We start from the raw sequence: 11,466 nt of genomic DNA, 5'->3' as shown, positions 1-11,466 counted from the left end.
TAATCACTTTTCTAGTGCAGATAGATATCAGAATATAATATACAAGAGCTATGAATTTCCTATATATATATATATATATATATATATAAAACTTGTAGATCCAGCACTCCCAAGCGTAGCCAATAGACCCGGGTGCTACCAATTCAGCATAAATAGATAAATATTCAAATGTAGATTGGTGCACACCGGGTATCATTTAAAATATAGCTTTTATTAAATAATTAATACATCATAGGAGAGACCAATGTGGGCCCCGGCTCTTGTGGGCCCCGGCGGCCCAGACCCGACCCTTACCTACGCTCCCCCTGCCCGACCGCTCCTGCCCCGACGCGTTAAATTACGTGTGTTTGGGGGAGGACGTCAGGGGAGGGGCCCTTAGAGGGAGGTCAGGGGGGCCCCTGCAAGGGGGTGGGGAGGAGGGAATTAGGGGACATGGCCGGCGGGGGCACCTGCAGGGCCCCTTGGGCGGAAACCCAGGTGGGCCCTTCACCCCCCAGTCCGACCCTGATGCAGAAGGTGAAGTTTATGTTCCCCGGGGAACATTTTTTATCCTGGGGGATAAATAAACTTCACCACTCACAGGTCTTATTTTTTCATTAAGACCTGAGAGTGCAGCATCTGTCCTATCTACAATACTGACTTACATACTGCACCCAGGCATTCCTAGCTCCAATATTACGTGAGTGCCTGCTTTGCACTTGTTCTATATATATATATATATATATATATATATATATATGGTGCTAAGTGATGTCAGCAGTTATAATGATGTAATTTGTGTTGCATGACCTGCTATAAAAAATAATGTATTTTTAATTATGAGAATATTAGAAGTCATCTCTGAGTTCTTTGACCTTGATATGGTCATTGGAATAAGAGATAACTTATAATATCACTATATTTTAAAAAAGAAGGCACATTTATGTAAACAAAAATGCCCCAGAGGAAAGTAGCATCAATCCATGGAGCTTTGCCTTAAGAAATTATAATATAATGTTTTTAATTAATGTATGGTCAAGACATAGTGAGTTCTAAATGTGTGCGAGAAAACAGTGCCAGTGGCTCCTCCAGTTTTGTTGTAAAGCAAAGTCATTTACCAGTTAATAAATAATTAGGTTTGAGTGATTATCCCAATTTTTACTCACAAGTGGGCTTTGGATACAAAAGCATTTTCACTTCTTTACCCCAAACTGCATCATTCCATCCTGGGCACCTGTTTGTTCTGCAGTTCAAACTGTGCAAAAACATAGAAGATTTTACATCCACTAATGTCTGTGCACTAGTTTCACAATCACTTGGGTTTTATTGTTTATGGTTACAGAAGGTTAGAAACACAGAGCCCTTACCACAGTTCTGAGTGAATCATTCATATTCATCAGCCCATTGCCTATCCACAGTAAATCCAGCAAACATATCTCACAGGAGATGCAAATATATATATATATATATTTATATAAAATGATGGTGGAAAGCGTGCACTCACGTCTACTCAGATCAAAAGTATGCCTGGGAGCAGTATAACAATTATTGCAACATAGTAGAAACAAATGCCGCACTCACAAGACAAAAAAAAAAAAAAAAAAAAAAAAAAAAAAAATATATATATATATATATATATATATCAGTGTATTTGAGTATGTGGCTGTACAGTGTGATTCCCACCATTGTTTCCAGAAATGCAGTTTTCAGTAGCATTCCTACATCATCTGTTACTGTAACCCAGCACCGGGTGGCTTGCTGCCTATAGATTCCCAAGCCACTTTGCTACATTCAGTTGCCTTTTTCTTTACTGAAAAATCAATCATGCCAGCCACTTTATCAGTGAGTGCCCAAGAGCCAATATGATAGTCTGTGTAAAGTTGCCCCTTTAGTCATGATAGCACACTGCTTGATCCCTGGAGCACCCTGGAACTGGTGGAAAGCCTGACTGAAGCCAACTGACGTGCCACTGCCATTAATGTGTCTGTATTTCAGTGAGGAGGAGCTGTACATGAATCTCTTCACATATAAATCTTGTAAAAAAATGTCTTTTGTATTTTAAGTGGTGACTAATCTAAAACAAAGTTTAAGGTAAGAGGACAACAATCTATTTATTTTCTTCTTATGGTGACAGGCCATAATAAACATTTATCAGCTGTTTAACATGCAACCTCACAAAGGGGGCTGCTGGAATTCTCAAAGCAGAACAACACTTCCAGGAAGTGCCAGCTATATCAAAGTTAGCTTCCTGCTCTACATCCAAAAGTAGAAAGAAGTAATCAAAATATGATGATTATTTGGTTCTTTTCCTTATTTACCTACACTTTCATATTCCCTTCTGTAACTTTCTTCTTACCCTTATTCTTTTCTTTCTCTCCTAATTTGTTATATACAATGTCTTTTATTTTTGTTATTATGTAAAAACTTGTGAAAAAAACAATAAAAAGTTACAAAAGAAAAAAGTAATCAAATCCAGTTTTATTTTCTTTAGATTCCCAGCATATCTGGAAATGGCAAAACGCCTAAGCTTACACTAACAGCAGTGCAATTCTACTGTGATAAATATGGCGGAGGGAGAAACCTGCTTCTTTCTTTTTTCCTGACCAGCCCAGCACCAGTGGAGAATAGATATACACTTTAGACCAAAGCAAAATAATGCTGTATAGTAAGTTTTGTCTCATAAACTTGCATAATCTACACATTTGTGTTATAATATTCTGTGTGAAGATGCAAGTGTTAATAACTTGCAGAGAAGCAGGAGTTTTGTTTTAACTGTTTTAATAAGACGAAATACAAAAATTCTATCATGGTAAAATCCCCCCGTTGTAAAGGGGATATCATTACATAAAACTATGGAAGGGGATGTTCGAGCCACAACTGCTGTTTCTTTGATACCTGTATTTTCAGTTGAAGTGTGATATAAAGCTTCATTTAAGCAAAAAGCAATACATTAAATACTTGTAGACACTGCACAGTAAAACTTTTTTAAAGGAGAACTAAAGCCCCCAAACAAAAAGCTCCCATTCACTGCCCTCCCTCCCTGCTCCCTCCCCATAGAGTCTATTGCAGTGAAAAGTGTCTGTTTGTAAAGCCAACCTATAGATGCAGAATAGGGCAGCATAGCTAGCGGGCACCATCATCTGTGTCTTCGGGTTTTCTTCGTATCAGTTCCACGACATGGAGCTTGCCGGTGCATGTGCAGTTGAAGGTGATCCCACAGTATCTTTAACAGTGCATGTGCCTGCAAGATCCATGTTGCCAAAGATACAGAAGATGGCACCTCTTAGCTCCACTTTGTTATTCTGCATCTATAGGTCAGGTTTAAAAACACAGAATGAATGGGGGCTTTTGTTGGGGGGGGGGTTAATTCTCCTTTAAAGACACTAAAGGGACTGGTCTGATTGCCATCTTGGAGTCAGGAAGGATTATTTTCCCCCTTTGCTGGAAATTAGGGAGGCTTCAGATGGGGTTTTTTGCCTTCCTCTGGATCAACTAGCAGTTAGGCAGGTTATATATAGGCATTATGGTTGAACTTGATGGACGTATGTCTTTTTTTCAACCTAACTTACTATGTTACTAATAGATAGCATTTAGGTCCATCATACTCTGCTCTTACATAATAGTGTAGAAAACGGATTGTTACTCCAGGGTGTCAGGTAACATGTTAAACTTGTTCTACCATACAGAGAACAGGTTCAAACAGCTTAGTCTGAAGGTTTCTATAGGGTTCACCAATTTGCACATATTGAATTAAAGTCTAATATTCACACTATGCCCTTTTAAAAGGAACTGTCTTTTAGATAAACTGCAGATGGACCTTAGTAGTGAAGTTTTGTGGAGCTCAAGAAACAGTATTTTTGGGGAGAGAACACCTCAGCCTCAACAGACTTGTCACTTTTAAAGTGAGATTGGAGGAAGAATGCTATATTCTACAGTTAATCAATGCCAGATGATAACTGCTTTGTCCCTGACAATTATTGCTGCTGACTGCATTGTACTGGAAATTGGTTCAAGAGACTTATATTCTTCTTAGAATAAAATAATTTGTGGTTGAAAAATGACATTACACTGTCAAGTTACTGTATTTTATACAGCTGTACTGTAATATACATTGATTCTTGACCTACAGCAGCACCACCTGGCAGAACTCAAGTATTGCTTCAGATTTGCATTATGTATAGAAGCCAAAGGAAATGCCTGTATGAATTCAAGCATTTCAGCAAAGACATACAGCACTCATCTTCAATCAGTCTGTTTGCTTTTTTCACTTTGTTTGTAATAAACAAAACACTGTTTTTACAAGTTAGAATTGTTCAGTCATCATGGGTTTAAAGCAGATTCATTGTAAATATTCATACAACTATATAACTGTAATATTTGTAGTGCTAGATAGGCTTGTAATATGGCTTACAATTTTATTATTAAATTATTATGTTTCTAAGATCAGTACATGTTTGGCCCTAAGAATCCCAAATCTTCCTACTGGCAAGTGCTTTCTTTTAAGAATATTTTACAGAGCATAAATCTGTAATAGACCTGGGAGTGATGACAACATGATGTTTAGTCCTGAATTTGGTGCTAAAATGAATGCTATTCACTTGAATTGGTTCTGAATCTACATCTACTTACATTGAATCATCTCCACCCTTGAGTGGCTATAAGAACTTCCATTACCGGCATGGTGGGAATAAAGACCTTCATATTTTCACTCTGCTAGTCCAGAAATGTTGCATGGAAAAACTCATATGAATGTTCCTTTAAGAATACTCAATAGGGCACAATCAGCCCTCCCAAACATGTTAAACAAATCATTTCAATTTTTGTCTTATTTTGTATGGAAGATAATGTAAATATCAGAATCTAGAGAAAAGTATCTGGAGGGCCCAGTCTCATGTACTGTATAACAAACAAACATTTACTTTTCCTTTAAATTAATGTGTTTTCTTAGCACAGTGGGTGTCATGAAAACAAACTTGTGCTTTAACTTTGAATGTTCAAACTTTCCTGCGCCATGTTTTACAGTAAATAGCAATGCCACCTTTGCTGAGAGCGTGGGGATTCCCATGCTGCGTATAAACTCCTGCGAGGTGCTCTATATCTAACACTCACTCCTCCCACTGACTAACTGGCCCCACCTCCTTTACAATTCCCTTCATATAGGAAAGATGCAGTTCCCTTTTTTTTTACACTTTTGTTTAATATCTTCACTCTGTAAAAAGTGCGCTCACTCTCGACTCACTCAGAGGAGAGGTAAGACAAACCTCCAGGAAGACTGAGAGCTTATCTCACACTTCCTCTACAATTACTTGCACTGACTTTCTGTATCACTTGTCATTTCTGCTCTCTGTACTTTAGGCAGTCCTTAAGCAGCAACACAGTCTACAGGCAGGTTCAGATGCTAAACTGACATAGTAACTGAAATATTTTGTCTTTTACCATATATTTGCCATTGTAAAAAATTGATTTCTACTAGTTGCTATTCACTGCATATGTTTCAGATTTATTTGTTATAGTATAGTTTGTTATAGAGAATGCTTTAGCTTGCACAGATGGTAATTTCACAGATATTTTTCACAACATAGTTAATTGGAAGGGTAAGGATGAATGTTTTTATTTTTGTTTTTTTATTTATTCATTATGTCTAGGTATTTGTTATATTACCATGCAAAGCAAAGATCCTGTTTTGTCTCCCCAAAATTTTGTTGCTTAAGTCAAAGCCTTGGAATTTGTATTTTTCATTAGGGAATAAAAATGATCCATATAGTGCAAGGCATTTATTAAAACATGTTATAGATTTGCAAAACTGGCACAATTTTGGTAGGTCCTAGTGGGGGCAAAGCTTGCTTATTGTTTGTAAGTGAACAAGACAGTGATAATGTACCAGACATGGCAAATGTGCCACAATATGTAATGTGTACTGCTTTGCTTATCTAAATATAAAAATACATATCTTAATCATTTATATGACTCAAGGTTTATGAAATATACTCATCATGTTAACGTTCATTGTTCATTATTATTGGGGCACCCACATGATTGTGGCCCCACAGAATACCCGCAAGCACAAATCTAAAGAGGCAGATAAGAAATCAGTGGTAATGCAAACCATGCATTGGTTTAGCACTGCCAAGCCTTCCCCCCGTTATAATAATATCACTATAATTGAAACACCCGGGATATAGTTTGGACAGAAATCCAGCAGTTAAGCTTTTCTTAGCTGTCTTCCTCTTAGTCCACCTCAGCAAACTATATTGTTGAGTTAAAGGTTTTACGCACTTAATTTTCTTTTTTTCTTGAATAACCTTGTTTTATACTACAACACCAGTGCAGAGGCAGAACTTCATAGATTTTGATGCTTTCAACCCACAAAAACAAAAAATGAAGGATGAAGCCAATGTGATTTGTTCTGCTGATTCAAAAGTTTTTCATGCAAAATTACAGAGATGCAGCTTTGAACCTGAATGAGCAGTTAGAAGGGTGGTTATTTGACTTCGTTAGGCGGGTGTGTCTAATGGTGTCAAACGCTCAGTTGTCTCCTTTCTCATTGAATCATGCTAACAATGCATTCGGAAGTGGCGCCTACTTTGTGCAATCAGTTCATGTGTTGTTCTAAATGACTGTTCCAACTTTATTTTTCCTGCCAGAGAATCAAGTTATGGAAGTTTTTTAAACAAATTTAGTAAAATAGTGACAGTGACACTTCATGCAGAATTAAATAAGCTACAAATCCCTTCTTAACTACTTTTCCTACTATAAATAAGACACCACCAATTGCTTTCCTGTTTTCCCCATGGTCATTATTACTGGGCAGCAGAAACATACCTTTTCACTGAAAGGATAACATGCTACTCTAGGGCTGTTTTATGAAGGCAGTGCTCAGGTTACAGCATCACTGCACACATCATTATAGGTATACCCCTGTGTTCAGCTATTAGGGACCATTTATAAAAACACCCTAATATTTACTTCACTATGAATGTAGGAGCAATCTCCCACATAGTTACTGATACTGTAAGAATCTTGCCCTTTTGATAAATCTTAAGATGTGATGTAAATAACTTTTTTTCGTTTTCATGGCATCATACCTTTGCTAATTTGATTTATTTATTAAGTATATAATATTTTGCCATACAAAATTCACTATAAACACCAGCTATGTTGCATTTATGTAGGGTTTAATTTTCCTATAACCCTGAAAAATTATAAAGCCCATTAGTCTCCCAGTTTGTTTTGTACAAAATCTACCATACATTTGAGGAGGTAAGCATCTCAGCCCTACTTCTGCTAATGTACGATGCACTACATGCTCCATTAACCCAAAGCCGTTCTCTACTGATGAACACTGAAGTCACTCCTCTAGTGTCTGTCTCTGGGGGAAAGAGCAACGTATAATTTCCACCCTCGTCTGAAAAGGGTATTGCCATCTGCATGTCACTTACAGACAGTTGAGGCTAATGATGACAAGCTGTAGGTAATTGCAGTTCAACAATAACTGCGCATCACTCTTCATAACCATTCTTTTTATTGCCTTGATCACAGATACATTATAGTTTACTTTATTTATTTGAATACAGCAGTTACGGAAACCTTGTTTTTCTAAGAGGGAATGCAAAATCAATCATATAAAAAATGTATCTATTATTTTTGCATTATTCTATTTTATCCATCTTCTCAGAGTGTATTAACAATAAAAGCCCCCGTAAAACAGCTGGTATGTCCACATCTCCTGCTATACATATAGCACTGCCTCACCAGAACATAAGACAATAATTGGCTTAACCTCACTAGGGATCTGTATATCTCTAAGGTTTCCTAAAGAATAAATATAATAGCACACATTCACAGTCATGGCACCCAAGTTGTAGGTACAATATTAGTTTTGTTAGGTTTGCCTTAACACTGCAAGACACTGGCTTCTGAGCATTATACAGCATGTGGAGCAATTTGCATGCCTCCAGCCACAGTGCTTCAGTTGTCTTGTGTTCTTATTTTAGGGCAGTTCTATGAGGAAAGCAGAAAGCATGTGAACCACCTCTTTCAAAAAAACTGCTTTTTGCAGTGCAGAGCTGTAGAGTTCCTCACTGCCTACCTCACCACAAACTTTCTTATTGTTGTGGTCAATGAACTTAAGTAATTAAGAAGGTAAACACACAAGTAAAACTACCACTACATATATATTTGTAGCAATATTCCTTGTCTCCAAATGCAACAAAAGTTTTCAAAATCTATTTATGGCCACTAAAATCTGTTGCAATATTCTATGATGACAAACTTCAATATTAGCTTTGCTACATAAATATACATTTACAAATAGTTCACACAACTGGCTGTTTTTTTAACAGACTGTTAAAGAAATTAACACATTATTAATAAAATAGACTAAACTCTTCATATACAATACATGCAGTGCATAACTGATACCTGATCATTACTTACCTGTATTTGCTTGTTAAGTAATTATATATATATATTGTGTGATGCATCACTGCTACTCTGTCATTATAACCTAACAGTCAACAAAATATTTAGTAGATTAAAGAGCACAAGAATGGAATGTAGTAATCTAAACTATGTTAGTGCTTAATTGCACTAGTGCAGTTACCCATAGCAACCAATTTGCTTTCATTTTTGTAGCAGACTGCCAAAGCTAATTGCTGATTGGTTGTTACTGGCAACTGCACTACATTGCAGTTCAGCACCAGTCCATAATTTGTTCATAAATCACCCTTATGACTGCTTCTTTAAGATGTGTGTTCTGTTCTTGGACTGATTCTGGTACTTGGTTTCTCTCTATAGTGCCTAATCTCCTTAGTTGAATAGCAGGATCTTGGTAACCTTGACCAGTGAGCAATGGAAGGCAATGAAACAGCACTCAGAGTAATGTGGTTGCCCACATTATCCTAGTTTTATTCATTTCTATTTCTTATTCAACTTACTTCTTTCACAGGCTTTAAACAGGTTGGAGGGTTGTGCTGGGCTAAGATCATTTTTAAAGCATTTTTATCAAAGAATGAAACTAGAGCTTAGCACAGTCTGCTAGAGTGAAATTTTGCTGTTCTCTATTTAATTTCAGTGGGATCTTTAGAGACATAAAGGGAGAAAAGAATGAGAGTTCTCATTTGATTAGGGGCATAGTAATAATCCTGCCCTTGGCGGCAGCACCCAACAAGTTACCATAGAATAGCCGCATTTCTGGATATTAAGCAATAGATTCTGCTCTCATAGTGCAGAATTGGGCACCAGTGATGCTGCCCCCCAACCAGACCTCCTCCGGTGATGGAAAGCCATTGCCAAAGCCACCTCAGGGAGGCAGAGGAGCAAGAATCACCCATGCCTTTGATATATATGCCTTTAAAGGACATGTCAACCCAAAAAAACTCTTTTTGTTGCCTAATTAAAGAAAACATTATTCTAAGCAACTTTCCAACATGAATTTATTGCTTTAAAAATTATTTGTAAATGTAATTTCTATTGCATTTGCTTATCTCATGTTGCAAAGATCAGTCTCCTCCAGCAAGGCAGGTCTGTCAGTCTGCTGCCTTGTGTTACATTGCTTTAAACACCAGGGCCACCAGGGCAGGGATTAAAAATGGATAAAAACTGCTTTTAACACCAATTATATATACAAATAACTTAAAAACCAATACAAATTTGTAATGAATGGATCTTGCAAAGTTGCTTGGAATTATGTTTTCTTTTATTAGGCAAAAAGTTATATTTTGGTTTGACTTATCCTTAAAAACCCATAGAAATGAATAGAGATCAGTGTAAAGCTGGCCATACACGTGGCGATCCGACGATGTTTCGTACGACCATCGGTCGCACGAAACATCGTCAGATCCGCCACACACCATTCAGGGCTGAATCGGCAGGTAAGGAGGTAGAAACAATAGGATTTCTACCTCCTTCTGCCGATTCAGCTCTGAAGGGAGAATTTTGGTCAGGCGCCTTCTATGGCGCCCGATCAAAATTTTCTAACCTGGCCGATCGGCGAGTCGACCGATATCAGCAGCTTCCTGCGATATCGGTCGGCTCGCTGACATGCCATACACGCACCGATTATCGTACGAAACGAGGTTTCGTACGATAATATCGGTGCGTGTATGGCCACCTTAAGTCTCCTTTTCTCCTTCTAATATATATGCCCCTCAGTATGGGGTAGATGACAGATTTTAACCCTAGTTAAAGGCCTAATAATAGAATAAAGATACCACTGAATCCTGACAATTAATCTTTTTTTTTTTTTCGGTTGTTGTAGTCAGTGACCCTGACAATCAGGTTTTCAGCTGCAGGTCTAAAAAAGGCAGAATAATAATTAATCGTTAAAAATATTGAAAAAATAGGTTAAAAAGAAGTGCATGAAGTTCACTTAAAAAGAAATGGACCCCAGAAGGCTTTTCTTATACATAGAGAAAATGTGCCAAAGCAGTGGAGCTACTTCCATAAGTCAGAGTGCAATGAATGGGGGGGTGGGGTCCATTCTGAAGGTAGGGCAGGATATGCATGTTTATAGGCTCACCTGGTTATTCCATAGTTCCTCAGATGTAGCTCATGTAACACACTTATTCCCTGTTTACCAGGCCTGGGCAGGGATTTAAAATAGGCCCTGGCATTTCAAGTACACTGAGGCCCAAACAGCCCAATAAACAGTGACTGTCTATGGCATCTTACAGCTGCCCCACTGGCATTTGCCAGAATCTACACATTGCCAGTCCAGGCCTGCTGTTCACCCAACAACCATGCTTAACAATGGTTTAATTAAAGGAGAAGGAAAGGCTAATAAAGAGTTAATATCAAGCTGCAGGCATACCTTCAGTTCTCTCAATAGTGCCCTTAAGTCTCCCCATATTTCTCCTGTTCAGATGATCAGAAGCCTCATAGGAAAAAAAAACCGCTGAGCTCTGTAAAAAAAGTTCCCATAATGCCTCACTCCTGCACCAAGACCAAGACTGGTGTACATGCTCAGTTTGTAAGACTATGAGGAAGCTTCCTGCTGATTGGCTCAGATCCACATTCCTAAGGGGGGGGAGTTCTTAGCATTCTTGAGGGAGGGGGGAGCAGGAGAGAGGAGAGAGCTGCGTGTCAATGGCACATTAAAACAAACAGACAAGGAATCCTGTTTCTTTTGAAAGAGAACTCAGTGCAGCATTTCTGTGAGTGCTTATGGCTGTATTTACATAGACCTTTCTGATAAAGCTTACTTAGTTTTTACCTTTCCTTCTCCTTTAAATGTTGCTGGGCTGCAACTTTATTTGTATACCCCAATATATATATATTGTGGATAAGGAATGCTGATAGCTGTAATTCAGCAATATTAGGTATGCATGCTCAAGATAACATGGCTCAATAACACTTACTCCCTGGGGTCAGTTTAATGAATGCAAGGGAATCTCTAGTCCTGACAGCTCTCTGTTTTTTTGACCACAACTGAAAGCATGAAAAGCACATACCCAAATAACACTATGTCCTTCTGGTGTTTGACAACAA

The sequence above is a fragment of the Xenopus tropicalis genome, chromosome 6 (genome assembly GCF_000004195.4).
Source record: "Xenopus tropicalis strain Nigerian chromosome 6, UCB_Xtro_10.0, whole genome shotgun sequence".
NCBI classification, from domain to species: Eukaryota; Metazoa; Chordata; class Amphibia; order Anura; family Pipidae; genus Xenopus; species Xenopus tropicalis.
This window is presented reverse-complemented; position numbering follows the sequence as displayed.